The sequence below is a fragment of the Aotus nancymaae genome, unplaced genomic scaffold (genome assembly GCF_030222135.1).
Source record: "Aotus nancymaae isolate 86718 unplaced genomic scaffold, 86718_ANA_hifiasm-v0.15.2.pri h1tg000006l, whole genome shotgun sequence".
Classification (NCBI taxonomy): domain Eukaryota; kingdom Metazoa; phylum Chordata; class Mammalia; order Primates; family Aotidae; genus Aotus; species Aotus nancymaae.
The window spans coordinates 5,522,438-5,539,483 of record NW_026988417.1 but is presented as its reverse complement, the minus strand read 5'-3'; the positions used below and the strand labels follow the sequence as shown (position 1 = coordinate 5,539,483).

The following is a 17,046-nucleotide window of genomic DNA, read 5'->3' as shown; positions in this document are numbered from 1 at the left end:
TCCCCCTTTCCAGGGCAGAAAATTGGATGAGAGAGGTGAGATTTGCTCATTCTCACAGCTGGTGGGGCGGGGGGCCTGGATTGGAACGCAGCTTCACCGAACCCAAAGCTGAGGGTGGAGGGCATTGTCCAGGCTCGGCAGCGGTGAGGCCTGCGCCTGCCAGAAGACCCAGGCCCTGTGGGAGCAGGAGCAGACACCGCCTACCAGTCGGCTGTCACCCCTTCTTCCTGGGGTTGCTGTGATTCAAATTCCAGACAAAGGCTAGTGACTGAGGGCTGGCGCTGCCCGAGTTGAGGGCCCATATGACCCCAGATTCCAGCCAGCACTGGAGGAGGCCACGCCCTCCACCTCCTGGCGCAGCCTCAAGTTCCTGTCCAGCCAGCCAACCCGGTCCTGGTGTCCTTCCCGCCGCTGCTCTTCTCCTCTCCATGCAGGGGACACTCTGCTCCTGTCCGTCTGGTCACCAGCTAGGAGAGTCCACAGGTGCCTGGGATGTGATGGTCTCTCCAGGATCAGCCCCACAGGCTGCATCTGTGTTTGGAAATGTGAAGGGCAGGGCAACAGTGGTGGGAACGGAACCAAGAGAGATTGAGGCCCTGAGGTCAGGGAAGGTGTCACGTGGAGGCTGGCCCAGACAGCGTGAGGTCAGACAGGGCTGCTTCTGCACGGAGCAAGCTGGGACATGGCTGTGGCGTCCGCTGAGCCTCAGTCTCCTGGCCTGGAAAGCGGGTGGTTGGGGGGGCCCATGAGATGATACACAGAATGCGCAGGGGCCAGCAGAGGGGCTCCTAGGCTGCCCTGAACTTTCTGTGCAGGCCAAAGGCTGGGGCTCTGATGGGTGCTCAGCAGAACTTCCTCTGCAGGCAGCTTTGGGGAGGCATCTGCAGTCTCGAAAGCAGATAAGCTCTGAGACAGGTCATTGGAATCCTTGGGCGCAGGCTGGATTTCAGAGCCAGGACAGTTTGGATGTTTAGCCTAGAAATATCACTGTGAGTACAGGACTGCTTCTGACTGTAGCCTGGCGCCCAGCACAGAGGCTCAGCTGACTTTAAAGGAATGGGATGAATGAATGAGTGAATGAGTGAGTGTCACAAACAGCAGTGCGTGCTGCTAAGCAGACCCAGTAGCCGAGTCGGGTTGGCCTGGGTGCAGACACTGGATTTGCAGGGTGGTGTAGAGGATGGTGTCTGCACCGGGGAGTCCCCGTCCTCAGTCTAGCTCTGCCAGGTCCCCGCCATCAGGGAGCCGCAGGCGTCTCACCTGTAAAGGAGGCAGTGTTCGAGGGTGGGCTTGACAGGTGAGCGCCTGGCAGAGCCTCACTCAAAATCGCCATTTACTGTCAGCTGAAGAGAAGCCCCAAAGATGTCCTGGTCCTGACCCCTGGAACCTGCGATTGTCAGCTTCTATGGCAATAGTGACTTTGCAAATGGGAATAAGGGGAGGATGTGGTGATGGGAAGTTTCTCCTGGGTTGTCTGGGTGGGCTCAGCTCAGTATCATCACAGAGTCCTTGCGGAGGGTGGCAGGAGGGCCAGGGCTGCAGGGAGAGCTGGGAGATGGAGCCAAGGCTGAGGCGGGGCCAAGATGGGACCGCAAGCCAAGGTAGGCGAGCGTCTCTGGAAAGAAGTTGGAAAAGCCGAGGAAATGGACTTGCCAGCAGAGCGTCTGGAGTAACCGGCCCTGCCAACACTTGCCTTTAGCCTTGTGTCCACCATGGGCGGAATGAATTTCTGTTGCTTCAAGCCACCCACCCCCACGGCCACCCAGTTGGAACTGGCCTCCCGTGGGCCCTCCCCCTTCTGCTGACACACTGACCTGATTCCTGCTGGACCCCAGGTAGCAGGAGCAGTCACAGGTGCAGGCAGGGTTGGGCCTCTGGACGCCCCGGTTTGGGCCTGTGTTCACCTCTCTCCCACCTCCTCACCACAGCACAGAACTGGCCCTGTCTCTGCAAGGCCATGATCCCCCAGGTTGGAGGCACCAGGAGGCCCACCAAGGGCCTCATTGAACCTGAATTTGTTGCTTCCAAAGCTCCTAATGCTGCAGGCACTGCTGTCTCGGAGGCAGGCAGGGCAGTAGCGGTGCAGGGCTGAGAGTGCGGCAGACGCAGGGCACCGGGGAGCAGCAGGGATTGGGATGAGAGGCTGCCCTGAGGCTGAGCCCCTGGCTTCTCTGGCTGGGGCATAGGGCCCTGTGCGTGGGTCTGAATCTGGCCCTACATCCTTGAGCGAGTGTTAACCGGCCTTGACCCAGCGTCCTCATTGGTGAAATGGGGGTAGTAGCCGTGTCTACGCTGTAAGGCTGATGGAATGAATGAGGTGTTCCTTGTCAAGGGTTCAGATCAGGGCCTGGCCCAAGGGAGGCCCCATAGGTTACCCCACCCTGTTCTCCTTAGGGGGAAACACGGAGGCCCTCCTGGCGAGCCATCTGAGACTGTAGGTTAGGAACTGGTTGCACGGCGACGAACCCTCACACGTGTGGCCCCGGTGAGCTGTGTCTGTTGGAGGAACCAGGCCTGGCTGTGGAGCAGAGGCCTCGTCAGGCGGCTGTGCCAGGCACAGGGGCATTGCCCTGGCCCTGCTGACCTGCAGCTACCTGGTTCCCTGGGACCCAGCTCAGGCTGCTTATGGTTGGCATGGCCTGCCCATGCCTCTGTGTTTAGGGAACGAATGAATAATCAGTGATGGGAAGCAGGGCAGCGATTTCTTATCTAGCCAACAGGGCGGCATGGATTTCCCTGTGATGCTCCTGGCAGCCGCGTTTCCACCTCTGGAGAATGAAACATCGGCTCCTGTCTGCAGAGGTGTGGACGGGCCCCGTGCTGAATGGGGCTGGGCCAGAGGGCACGTGGACTGAGAGGCCTAGGGCAGCAGAGGTCACAAGCTCCAGGCGGAGGCTCCGCTGCTCCTTCTCTATTGGTACGACTGTAGGCAAGCCCCTCCTCTGCCTGAGCCTCAGTTCCTTGTGTGTAAAGCGTGGTCGCGACGGTTGAAAAGGATCACCTGGGTTAATGCATACCTGGTACCCAGAATGAAGCCTGGCGCACAGTTTGATAGTGGGCTTCAGCAAGTGGGAACTCAGGCTGATTTGGTTTTAAATTCATTTAGAGGCAGAAAAACCACAGTTACGATTCCACATAAAATGAATTTGACTTTACATGTCAAGTGAGGAGTGGGGCAAGCCAGAGAAGCTGCTCAAGGCAGGAGAGGAGACTCAGGGGGTGCAGGGCTGGCGTTCAGACCCCTGCAGGCTGGTCCTGGGGAACAAGAGAAACCTGTGAAGACTGTGGAACAGTGGCCAGGCGTGATTCCTCCCTACTCAGCCGGGCACGGCTCCTGGCACTCAAGCAGAACTCAGGAGAGATGGATGTGATGGGCTGGGAAAGAGATTTCAATGGAATATGAAGCAGAAAGGGCCTTGATGATCGCATGAAATGTGTCTACTCGTACCTTCTTGGTGCCTTCAGCTACCTCCTCGGTGATCATTTTCGGGGTATCAGACTTTCAGCCAGAATCAGACGTCTCCATGCTCAGATGTGTGGGTGGGGGCAGGGCCCGGCTCAGGGGCACCGTTCATTCACTTCCGTTACCCAGAGCAGAAAATGGAGGCTGAGGGAAGCTTGGAGCGTCGTCCAAGGTCACCCGGCCAGCAGACCGCACAAAAGCAATCACTGACATGCGGTTCTTAGCCTTGCACGAGGACTTGAACCCAGGTCTGCCAGACCCTAGAGCACCGCTTGCTGTGCTCCAGGCTCCTCAGGCACCCCTGCGGCTAAGTTCTAGCGAGCTGGTGGGGCTCCCTGTGTCTGTGCGAGCGCAGCCCACCCCCCTCTGCTGGAGACTAGAAACTGGCGGCTCCTTACTGCATACCTCGTGCAGTCGGAGGGCTGCTGAGCTGTGTAACTCTGGGCAGATCCCATTCCCTCTCTGGGCCTCAGTTTCCCCATCCCTTAGAAGAGGGGGCTGAACTGAAGGCTCTGCCATCCCCCTTCTCGCTCCACTATCCCAGCCTCTCCTGGTCTCCTCCCAGGGCGATCCTCCGAGAAGAGAAGCAACCAGGAAAGGAGATGGCCATGGGCAGATTCTGACTCGGCTCCGTCTACCCTGTGCCCGGCCATCTCCGTGGTGAGAGGGCAGCTTGAACGGGGTCTCTGAGCCCCTCCCAACACCCGCACCCACCCATTCAGCAGATATGGGGCTGAGGCCCTACTAGGCACTGGGCTGTGTGCATGGTGCTAGAGACAGAGCCCTTCCCTTTGTCCAGTCTTATAGAGAGCAGATACAATTAAGTTCCTAGTATGCACTGGGTCCCTTGCCGAGCACAGGGGAGCAAAGGTGAACTGGACCAACACCTCTAACCTTCTCGAACCTCTGAGGGTCTAGTGGGGCCTGAGAAATGGAACCTCACTGCTGCAAGTTTGTAGAAAGAATGAGAAAAGGGTGGCAGTGTCTCACACCTGTGATCCCAGCATGCTGGAAGGCTGAGGCTGGAGCACTGCTTGAGCCTAAGAGTTTGAGACCAGCCTGGCCAACATAAAAAAATAAAAACAAAAAATAGCCAGGCCTGGCATGTATGGTCCCAGCTACTCAGGAGGCTGAGGTGGGAAGAGGGATTGAGCCTGAGAGCTCGAAGCTGCAGTGATCTCTGATCCTACCACTGCACTCCAGCTTGGGCCACAAAGTGAGACACTGTCGCCAAAAAAAAAAAAAAGGAAAAAGAAAAGGGGCAGAGTCAGCCTTCAGGCAACAGAGGATTGACCCTGGTGACTCTGATCGGGAAAAGACCCCTTTGTTTACAGGGGCAGTTGCAGGAGCATAGGCCTTGCCAGGTCCGCCTCTCTGTTACTGGATAATGGAAAGGTTTTGCAGAGATGTGAATACTATTAGAAGTCCATTTAGCAACAATTACAGGCAGAGCAGCACTTTACAGCTTCTTGGAGACCACTTTGCAGCCTGTCTTACAAAAGGCACTCCTGTGTATTTCTGCCCTCCTGCAGTGGAATCAGCACTCCCTGGCCTCCCCACTCCTGCTATTGTCCTGGCCTGACCTGAGACCTTGGGGGCCCTGACGATCCCCAGACATCCGGGCAATGCTCACATCAGCTTTGGCCCCAGGAACCCTGGGCACAGGAAGTGCGAAGGCGCGGCCCAGAGGAGCTGGCCCAGGCATGGAATTTCTGCCAAGCGTCGTGTTTTCTATGAAAAATTTATATGAATTTGCATCTTACTTCATTATAGATCAGTGTTGGTTTAAATATTAAAATCACACACACACATTTTCACCAAAAATGATTTATGTGAAGCTGGTGATCTGGGAGAAGGCTAAGTCCTGGGACACCCTGGCCCACCCACCCATCACCTGCACCCTTGACCCCGGATATGAGAAGCACAGGGTTGGGACGAAAATCCCCATGAGTTCATCTCTGCCCTGATTCGGCTCACTCGCCCGTGTCTTTGTGGGGAACTGTCATGTGCCAAGCACTCAGGATTGAGCGATGAATCAAGTGAAAATTTTGTTTTTAAGCAGCTCAAAATGTTGCAGAAAGCAAAAACCCCCGCTTGGCGAGGTGGTATGGTCATGATAAAGAACGGCCCTGTGTCCTGAAGGCCTTTTATGAAAGGTCAGCCTCGGTCTCTAATCCCTACAGCAGCCCTACTGGGAATGGATGCTCATGGGCCATTGCACAGGTGAAAGGGAGAGAGGCCCAGAGAGGCCAAGGTACTTCCCCCAGGCCCCACAGCCGGTGGGCAGCCGAATCAGGATGTGCCCCAGGCCTAAGGGCCCCCTCAGTGCTGCCCTGTCACTGCCCCCCAAAGCCTTCCGGCAGCTCTGTACAGACACCAAAAGCCTGTGCTTTGTGCAGGGGGCCCTGCCTGGAGCTGTGGATCCGCTAACACCGGTTCCCAAATTCTCTGGACCTCAGAGTCCTCAGCAGGAACACGGCGTGGTGGTAGTGTCTGCTCTCCAGGCCCCAGCTTCATGGGACCGAGCCAAGTCGTGGGCTCCTGTTGAGGCCGTGCCCACGTCCGCCTCCTGTGAACTCTGACTGCCTGCGAGAACGCACAGTCCAGCACTTTGTTCTGCTCTTCGTCTGTGGGTCTCTCTCCAGCCCACGTGTAGGGTGGCCGGCTTGCTTCTCTGCCACGCTGGGCTCTAAGGGCAATCTCTCCCTCCTTGTCTTCCCTCTCTTTTTCTCTCACTCTCTCTGTCGCTTTCTTCCCTCCACTCAGAACCCCTGCCTTCAGCCCTGCAAACCCTTCCCAGATGCAGAGGCCCTGCCCCCTCCCTGCTGTGAAGGGCCCACCTCCTTTCTGTTTTGGAGGCCTCACCCCCTCTCTACTGTGAGGGCCCCGTCCCCTTCCTGCTGTGGGGCCCTCGCCCCTCCCTGGCCCTGCCTCTCATTCCTGACACCTGCTGACCTCTTGGCCCGAACAGGGTTTTCTTTCTTCTCCCGGGCCTGAGTTGTGCATGATGGTGCTCAGAGGCAGCCCAGATTAGCCCAGGTCTCGTGGGCATAGGACCCCAGCCTTCTTCTGTGGCTCGGAACCCCTGGGAGTCACATGCTGAGTCCGGGGTGTGTGTGCAGGAGCTTGGGAAGCCCCACAGTCTGCCCTTGTGCTTCACGGCTTTGCCTTTAAGGCCTTCTGAGCAGCGGGAGCCAGGCTGCATGCTCCCGGGGTGCCTAGATGCTTTCACGCTGTGCTGCGTCCTGCTGTGCAGGGAGCTCTTCCTCCCGAGGCTCTGGCCAGCACCACCGGGGTACAGAGCGGGGAGAATAGGCTTTGCGGGGACTCAATCCCAGCCTCCCCGTTTCCTGGCCCTCTGACCTCCGCACCCCAGGTGTGAGGTGTGGACGAACATTACCCACCTCATTGGGTGGTGTGGACTATTAAATGGGAGCATACCTGACTCGGCAGCACAGGCCTGGCCCTGGCGGTCAGTGTCATAAAATTGGCCAAGGGAGCCAGCCAGTGCCCCACCCGCAGGGCTGCCCTTGGGGTCAGAGCCAGTGCAGAAGGCGTGAGGGCACAGTGCCAGGCACACAGCTGGGGCTCAGATAGGACCAAACCGCCCCTTCTGTGTCTTCCCCTGGACCTGCTGTCTGTCATGACCCTGGACCGACACTCCCGAAGTTCAATCCATCCTTTCTGCCTCCCAGGAAGACTTGCTGTCTCCCTGTGATGGGAAATGAAGGTTAGACTGGCATTACGCTTAGGGAGGGGAGCCAAAGGGTGCCACGTATGGGTCTGGTCTGCCGTAGGCTGCCGTGCGTGCATCTGTGGCCTCTGGTGGCAGAGGGGTGTGGGCACCATTGTGGCACTCTCGCACACAGTCTCATCCACGGTGTTCAAGCTCAGGGTGCCTCATGGGACCCCAGGACCTGGGGCTGCCACCCGCATGAGAAGCCTTGCTGACTCTCCTTCCTGCTAGTGATTTGGGCTACCAGGGAGGATTCCCGGTGCTCTGTATGGCCACGTGTTTGCAAATTGAGACCATTCTCTGATGATGCTCTCTGGGTGACACTGGCCATCAGGGGAGGGGGCATCCCTAGCCTCCTTGGGAGGGGGGATCGGTCGGGAGCCCTGAGCCAGCTTTGCTCATGGGATAGTGGCTTACAGTGGTGGGGGTGCCCGGGTAGCCAAGCCTCTCCCTCAAGGGGTCTGCCCTTTTTCTTGAGGAGTGGACATCAGAACCATCTGCAGACATGGCTGAAAGACCACCTTTTCAGCATTATGTTGCAGACCAGAGGCACAGCCAGGCTGGGAGGTGGGGAGATTGTGCAGGGTCAGCGCCTCCACATGGAGCCCTGGTGTCGGCTTTAAATGTGCAGCACACGGGGCGTGTGGACCTGATGGTGCAGCTGCACCAAAGAAAACCTTAGGCAGAACCCAACAGGAAAGCCGGGTCCACTGTTTGATTCCAGGACTCCAGCTTGACGGTCCGAGCATGGCAGCAGCAAGGCAGCTCACTGAGCAGCACACTTCAGATGCTTGTGGCCCCAGCCATGTGCAGGACCCTCTGCCAGCTCCCCACTTTTTGGCCCCATTCCCTTTTGTAACAAAGGTGAGGGCAAGGCAATTGCGCAGCAGAGCTCCAAAACCCGGGAGCTCTGGAGAGAGAGAGCTTTGCCTGCTTCAGCCAAACCAAAGGGCCCAATGGCAGCCCCTCCTCCTCGCCCCTCATAGGCGAAGGGGTCCCTGCCCTGCCTGCCCTATCTTAAATCATTAGTGGTTGTCAATTACTGTGACAGCTCTGTTCCTGGGGCCACACGCGGTATTTTGGGTTGAATCGTGGCCCCCAAAAAGCTGTGTCCATGTCCTAACTCCTCATCCCTGCGAATGTGTCCTTCTTTTGGAATAGGGTCTTTGCAGCTATAATCAAGGTAAGATGAGGGTCGTTTCCAACATGACTGGTATTTTTATAAGAAAAGGAGAAGAGACTCAGAGACAAACAAGACAGAGGGTAGGTGACATGAAGACACACGAGGAAGAGGAGAGGGCCAGGATGACAGAGGCAGACGGGAGTGAGGCAACTGCGGGACAGGGAGCGCCTCAGAGCCCGAAACACCAAAAGCTAAAAGGAAAGCCTGGAATGGACTCTCTCCCAGAGTGTCGGGAAGCACTGGTGACACCTTCATTTTTAACTCACAATCTCCAAAGTTGTGAGAGGACACATTTCCGCTGTTTGAAGGCACCAGTGTGTGACGCTTTGTCCCAGCAGCCCCAGACGCTGATGAGGATGGAGTTGCTCACGTGATCCTCAGAGCGATGATCAGCATTGTGTTTGCCCAGTTTTGCAGATGGGGAGACCAAGGCTAACAGGGGCTGAGTAATTTGTTCAGGATGGGTGGGTGGGGATTCAGGTTCCCACCTGTGAACACAGCACTGCATCCAACGCTCCATCCACGGTTCCTCTTCCCTCTTAGGAGGGACAAAGGCAGGAGATGCCAGGCCTCATCCGACCCTCACCGGCCTAGTGACCCACAGGGCCAGGCCATTTGCAGGAGAAAGGAGATGCCTCTCTTGATGGGGGAGTGGCCTGCATGGACAAGGAGGACTGGGCTGGCCAGCGCATGGCAGTGGACAGCCCAGGTTTTGGGGGGCCTTGAAAACCAGGCTGAAGGACACAGGATGGCACTGAGCCCTGGAGGCTTCCATGTGGGGGTGATGAGATCAGATGTGCCAGTTGGTTCGTTTGCCTATCTATTTTTTTTAATTTTTAATTTTTTTTTTAAAGCCTACGGCACCTGGTATTCCCGGGTGGTCTCCAATCCAAGTACTAACCAGCCTGACCCTGCTTAGCTTCTGAGATCAGACGAGATCGGGCGTGTTCAGGGTGGTATGGCCGTAGAGGCCCATCTTTTAAGAAAGTCCACTTGCTGCAGCTGGGAGACAAATGGGGTGAGGGAGAATGAGAGGTAGAGAGGGTCACCCATCCACGCATCCTTCCATTCACCTGTTGATTCATTCATTCATCAGTCCACCAATTCATCCATTCATCCATCTACCCACCCAATCCATTCATCCATCCACCCATCCATCCATCCACCTCTCCATCCACCGCCCCCACCCATCCATCCATCCACCACCCACCCTTATACTAATCCATCCCTCCACCCACCCACCCACCCACACGCCCATCCATCCACCCATCCCTCCATCCCTCCACCCACCCACCCATCCATCCCTCCATCCCTCCACCCACCCACCCATCCATCCCTCCACCCACCCACCCACCCGTCCATCCCTCCACCCACCCACCCATCCATCCATCCACCCACCCACCCACACGCCCATCCATCCACCCACCCACCCACCCATCCATCCCTCCATCCCTCCACCCACCCACCCATCCATCCCTCCACCCACCCACCCACATGTCCATCCATCCACCCATCTATCCATTCACTCACTCACCCATCCACCCATCTATCCATCCACCCACTCACCCATCCATCCATCCACCCACCCACCCACCTGTCCATCCATCCACCCACCCACTCACCCATCCATCCACCCACCCATTCACCCATCCATCCATCCACCCACCCACCCCGCCATCCATCTGCCCACCCACCCTGCCATCCATCTATCCATCCACCCACCCACTCATCCATTCATCCACCCACCCACACACCCATCCATCCATTCATCCATTCACCCATCCACCCACCCAGCCAGCTAGCCATCCACCCATCCATCCATTCACCCATCCATCCGCCCACCCACCCATCCTCCATCCTTTCATCCGTCCATCCACTCATGCATTCATCATGCATCAACTTATTTATTCATTCAAGTAATAACTGTGTCATGGCCATCTATGCTGCTGCTGACACCTGTGAGGTGACATCCAAGTGACAGACAATAAATTGGTGGGCAAGAACATGGTTAGGATATTCCTTGATGATTAGGTGATGTGTTAGCTGTTGGTGAAGGGGTGCTGTCCCCTGAGATGGGAGCCCTGGAGAGGTGGCAGACCTTGGTGCGAGCATGGAGAGTCCAGGATGGGACAGGCAGAGTTCACCAGCCTGGGGCATCCAGAGGCAACATCCAACAGGCTCAGGACAGCCAGGCGGGGGCATGGTCAAGGCCAGTAGTGAGAAGAGCTGCATGTGCCCGCTGCCACTGTAGATTCCAGGGGTGAGCTCTCAGGCGATCCTTCCTCCAGCCTGGGACAGGCTCCCTGGTCTCTTTCCTGGTTCCACCCTGAATTCTCTGGTCAGCTCAGCACAAAAGAGGAGACAGAGGGAACTGGGGTACTGAACCCCCTAGCTATGGCTGAGCTAGTTCAGGGCCCATGCAGGCTCTGAACACCCACAGCTCTCTGAGAACAAAGCCGGGCTCCTGGAAGTCCCCTGCCATCCCCAGGCCTCCCCCATGGTTGAACATTCAGGGTGTGGCTGGGTCCTCCGAGGGCTATTACTATGAGGGGCGGGAGCCCCTGCCTGGTGGGAACAGAAGCGTGAGTGTGGAGCCCTGAGGAGGGCTAGGAAACAGAGCTGGGGCTAAATGGGCCATCCCTTCCAATCAGCGATGTTCTCTATTTCCCTTGATAGCCAGGCATCCTCTCCTGTCCAGGAGAAAAATGGCTCAATTGGGCTTGTTGGTGTACAGGGCTTTGTCTCAGAAATAGAGTGAGTCCTGGGAACTTCAGCCTAATGCATGGAGAATTATTCCCTCTTAAAGTCAATAGGTTATCGTAGGAGAGGAGGAAAAAGAAAAAAAACCCTCAAGCTTCTCAGAAAACAAGTCTCCTGTCCCTGGAACTAATAAAACAGAGAGAGGAAGGGACTCTGGAGTTCCTCCCTCTTCTGAAGAGCATGCAGAGCCGAACTAAAACACCAGAACCAAAAAATAAAATAGAAAGTGCAAAGGCCCCCCAGGCTCAGGGGTGCACACACACAGGTCGGGGGGCTCCAGACCTCTTCCTGAAGTGCTCCAGGGACCCACCTGATGGAGATCTACCATGTGCTGGGTGCTCAGCTCGATGGCTCTTCACCTGTGTCATCCATCAGGGCTGGAGGGAGTGGTGGGGGGGATCTCAGAGTGACAGGGACCTGCCCACGGGCATAAGCAGCATCCCCCAGAACAGTGACTGTGGCCACCATGTTAGAGACAAGGAAACAGAGGCTCACGGAGGCTCAGGAACCCACCCAGGATCCCAAGCCAGCAAGGGGCTGGGTGGTGAGTGGAATTCAGACACTGAACTCTCTGGGACCCAAACCCAGACCCACCCCACTGCATCAGCAGACTCTAGGCTCACCCCACAGGACCTGGAGAGGCTGGTGTTTGTGGGCACCTGCCTGCCTTTCTGTGATCCATAAAGTAAGCCTTTTGCCGCCTCTGTCTTCAGGGAAAACCAGAGTGCACCCTCTGCCTCTGTCAGCTCGGATTGCTGTAACAAAACACTCCAAACTGGGTGATTTAAACAATAGACATTTATTTCTCATAGTTTTAGGGGTCGGAAGTCCAAGATCAGGGTTCCAGCAAGGTCAAGTTCTGGTGAGGGCTCTCTTCCTAGTTTTCAGGCCGCCGCCTTCTTGTTATCCTCACATGGCAGAAAAAGGGCTAGGCAGCGCTCCGGCCTCTTCTTACAAGGGCACTAACCCCTCGTGACCTAATTCCTCCCAAAGGTCTTGCCTCCAAATCCCACCACCTCGGGATTAGGGGTTCAGCCTGTGAACTGGGGAGGAATACAACATTCATCCACTGCAGCCTCCTTTGTCCAGAGCACCTTGCCTCTGTCACTGGAGGTGGGAGGTCACATTCCAGCCTCGGCTCAGAGGCGTCCAGGAACCGAGCCTGGGTCACCCAGCAGAGCCAAGGCTCACCTCAGCAAGGACTCCCTCCAGGTCCCAGAGGGAGGCAGCTGTGGGTGGGGGGTGCTCTCTCCTCTTCTCCTCTGCGCCACCCCCCACCTCTCTGCCATCTTTGCCTCAGTATTGCGCGTGGGCTCCATCGCAGGGAGTAATCTCCAGCTGTCTCGGCCCACAGTAAATAATAAATGGCAGAGGAGGCGACAGGTTCATTCTCTTGTTCCTGAGAGTGGCTGAGGGGACCCGTGTGTGCAGGGTGACCGTACACCTGGCCCCAAAGGTCATCAAAGGTCAGAGGCCATCCACTCTGCCCTGTGCAGCTGGTGATGGTGGGCCCTTGTGTCCTGGTGGGGACGCTACCGTGGGCTTCCCACAAGAGCACATGTAACCCTGATTCCATTTTCCAGCGCCGTGGCCACGCAGCCTCCCTGTCAAGCAAGAAGTGGAGTTTAAGGGAGCTCCCTCTACTAGTCTGTGTTTGCTGTAGCCTGAATCTCATCTTTCTTTCCTGCAAAAACATGTATTCGAAAATAGCGACAAATCACTTTCTTACCCCTTGTGCAGTAAGTGCTCTTAGAAAGCCTGAAGGATCATTGCCTGGTAAAAATAGCTTGGATTCCGAAGTGATTTCTGCAGTGGGGAACGCCAGGTCCAGGGGAGCTCTGGCTAGGACAAGGTGCTTCCTGCTGCCGCTGCCTATTTTTGGTACCAGCCCCTGCTTTCTGGTGCTGAGAAATGCCACCCGGCACTGCAAGTCCACTCATCCCCGGGCTGTTACAGCTGGGCTTCTCCGGGCCTTTGTCACGTGGACGGTGCCACATCCACATGGGGGCACAGGGCCAGGCATGGGCTTCAGCACTGCCCTCCAAATCCCATCCATCCTGGGTGCCCATGAGTCTTCATACCTGGCCTCTCTGCATTTCCTCCCGGCCCCCGGCCCACACTCCCTTCACTACCATCTCCACTCACCAAGCTGACTCCACAGCCTCCCCATGGTCACCCTGGTCCTCCTTAGCCCACTTCCCTCCACTTCCAGAGCCCAGCTCTGCCGGGGCCACTGCCGTCCCCGACCACACACTCCATGCCTTTTGCCGGCCTTCTGACGTCAGTTACTACACAATCCAGGCTGCCTGAGCCGGCCCTGCTCACCTCTGCAAACTCGTCTCCAGGCCTGCAGGCCTGTGGCCGCTGACCAACCAGCCATCAGAGGCACGTCCTTTCCAGATGGGGGCCTGGGCCCACTGTCCTCCCACTTTGGGACACATGTGGCCCCCCTTCTCCACCCCATTCATTGTGGTCAATTCCTGTTTACCCTGCAGCTCTTGGTTCAGATCCCACTTCCTTCTACCCACCTCCACCAACCCCAGATCAGCTCAGGACCCCAACCACGGAATCTCACTGCTCTTTCCCGCACACACAGACCAGTTTGCAGAGGCCTGCATGCGTCTGTCTGCTGCCACATCTGACTTCCTCACCCCATGGGATGCACCCCCAGGACAGGAGGAGCTCTGTCTCTTTTGCCTTTCTATCCACCAGCACCTGGCACTCTGCCTGGAACATCAGTTTGAACAAACAAATGTATGCACGAGCAAACAATTAAAAAGCAATTGTTAATGAAACGGAATCTCAATGTGCCGTAGCCCACGTGTCTGAGACGTTCGCTGCAGGCCAACATCTGTGGATTCTGCTTTGGGCAGTTAGCTTTCTTCCTGATTTCTTTCATCATAAGCAATGCAGGATCACTCTCCCTTGTGCCAAGAATAGTAATTATCTGAAGGAGGAGAACATTCCTCCAGATATATTCCTTGGTTAGAATTGCTGGGCCGAAAGAGGGGAGCCTTTGAGGGTTCCGACACATTTTGCCACCTTGCTTTCCAAAGTGACCCCTGTCACCAGCAGAGAGGAATGCTCCCACCACCATTTGTCTGGAATACATTGGGAAATCACCTTTGATTTTACAGGTGAGTAGTCTCTGCTGGGCTAATCCTTGGCCTCGTGGGCAGCGATTCCCATTCCTTGGACGCTCTGACTAGGCCTGAGGTCTGCCGTCCACTCTGGTGCAAGGGGGGTTCCTTCCTCACCACAGAGCTGAAGTCATCATGGAGCTCACTAATGAGAGCTGCCATGTGCTAAGTGCCCTCTGGAAGCTGAAGCCAGGCAGTCTGTGGAGTGCTTCCCCCAGGGGGTTGGTGACATACAAGCATCATCATCCCCACCTGCAGACAAAGGGAGGCCCAGCACCGGAAAGTGGCTCCTTCAGTGGCACAGACGGGAGCTGGGCTTTGAACCCTGGGCATCTTGTGCCAGGGAGTGGCTCACAGTCACGTGACAGTGTGCCTCACCCTGGCATGGTGGGTGTGAGGCAAGGGCCATGTGTCCAAGCAAAGAGGGCACAGCAACAGGAACGGTCACGCCCAGTGGGCTGGTCAGCATCCACAGTGACCCAGGGAGGAGAGGGTCAGATGCTTTTCTGCTGCCATTGTTCACCAGAAAAGCAAAGAGCAGCCACATCTAACTTGAGACACTGAGGAAGGCGATAGCCTGAAATCCTGGTCTCTGCCGGCTGACAAGAGCTGGCCTTTAACGCCCAGCAGGCCACTTTCTGAGCCAAGATGCCCCATTCCAGAGGCATCCGCATAGCCTGGGGAGCTGATGCTCTGATTGGCTGGGCCTGGGTCACATGTTCTCCATAGGGGCCAGGTCCACCCACCCACGTGGCATGGCAGGAGTCAGGGGAGGAGGGTTCTCCAAGCCTGGCGGAGGGCAGGAGAGTGCCCCCAGCAAAGGCGGGGTTGGGGGGAATGAGAGTAGCTTGTGTCCCTGCACCCACCAGCATGCACAGGGGAGCCCAGCAACTGATGCTGCTCTTGGTGCATTTCTTCTGTCTCTACTGCTTTTCTTAAGAAAGCACTCCTTATTTTAGGACTTAAAGAAAATCTCAAACCACTTCTTCCTGCTTCTTTCAACTCAGCAGCAAAAGTCTATCTATTGAAGCTTGGAAGGAACTCCCAGCCTGCCTTTTCAGCCTACCTGCCTTCCCAGGGAGATGTCCCAGCTTGGACAGCATTCTAGATGTTGGCCTTGCATTGACGTGGTGGGGCATGGGGTGGGGGACTAGGGCAGGGAGTAGATTCCCCAAGCCAGAAGACCCTGAGCCCCAGCCAGACTATGGGGACTGGTAATTCACCAGTCACTGGTCACCTAAGTGCAGGCTTTCTTCTCGTCACCTGCTGGCCGTGGGGCCATCTTTGACAGGTCACTGGGCTTCTCCAAGACTCTGTGTTCTTTTTTTTTTTTTTCTTTGCAGATAACCTATTTGACTATTTCTTTTTTTTACTTGCTGGACTGTCCAAAACTTCAATCTTGCCGTTCCCACCTTCAGAATTGGGAAGCTTAATGTTATCTATGGTGACTGCAGATGGGAGGCTGTCATCTTCATCTCGGATTCTGAACGGTTCTCTGAACTGTCTTGTGAACTCTCTTCTGAACTGTCTGCTTCTTTGGAATCCAACTGATTCATCTCAAACAAAGCCACATCCATTTGTATAACTTTGCCATGAGTCCTGTCAGTGTTTTCAATACTGAAACGACCAGGTGGTGCAGCTGCCTTTTCTTTCTTAGCTTTTCATTTGCCTGTGCCATCTGTGGGAGAAAGGTCTGTGCCTGATCCAATTGGGACATGGATGCTTTCTGCACAGAAAGGGAGAAATTGCTTATGAATTTCTTATGAAAAAGGGAGATAATGCTTATGAAAAAGGGAGATAATGCTTATGAAAAACCCAGCACTGGTGCAAGCACACAGTAGGTGCTCGGTTAATTCTTGTTCCTTTCTGCCTACCCAGAGCCCACTGCACACACACACAGTTCCTCCTTATTCTCTCCTGAATGAGTCTGAACCCCTTGGGGACCAGCACCAGGTCTTATCCCTTTTTGCCCCCAGGACACACCGAGGGCAACCACATGACGGTGAAATACATCAGCTCCCTGGTGCCAGAGGGCCTGTGAAAGCTGGCCCTAGACAGTGGAGTGGGTTGGGGCAGAGGGAGAGGAGCTCTTATATTTGTTCCTAACGACTGGAATGAATTCAGTGTAGCTAAAATATGAATCCAGTAGCGGACAAAGAGAGCAGGGCCAGGGAGGAATAATGGCAACAGGAAAGAGCAGCTCCTCTTCACACCTGCTGGGAGCTGGCGTGTTCTTGTTTCACATGTGTGCGTGCGTGTGTGTGTGTGTGTGTGTGTGTATTTCAAGCAACTAAGGCTGCAGATGTTTGACGGTCAACTGCAGTTGCCTCCCTGGCTGTGAACCGCCCTGAGATTGTGCTATCTGGGAGCTTGTCTCCCAGGCAAAGACAAGGGTGCCCAGCAAGGAACTGGGGCACTGACTTCTGGACCTGTCCCTGCCCACTCCAGCTGGGGACCATCTGCAGAGGATGACACTTCCCAGGGCCTTAGTTTTTGCTTCTGCAAAAGGAAATGGAGCTTCCTGGGACTCTCAGGCACTCTGGGACAGCTGCTTTGTATGTGGGCAACCAGATGGCTTTGGTGGCAACCAGCAGAAATAAACGCAGGCTTACAGCCGCAGAAAGGGGTTTTCTTGGAAATATGTCAGATAGAATTGGGAACAGGGAGTTTTCTGGGGAACCTGGCTGGCAGAGGGCAGAGGGCACAGAGGCTGCAGGAATCTTAGTAGCCACACAGCTGCTGTTATAAAGAACCCAATGACTGC

The 17,046-nt window shown here is 55.9% G+C and overlaps 1 protein-coding gene and 1 pseudogene across 2 annotated transcripts in view; one reads left to right on the top strand and one right to left on the bottom strand.

Moving 5' to 3' along the window:
- The window catches only part of SORCS2 (sortilin related VPS10 domain containing receptor 2), a 571,039-nt gene that overhangs the window by 342,163 nt on the left and 211,830 nt on the right, over nucleotides 1-17,046 (top strand). The window lies entirely within an intron of this gene.
- On the bottom strand, nucleotides 9,235-9,352 carry LOC135272215 (5S ribosomal RNA; annotated as a pseudogene).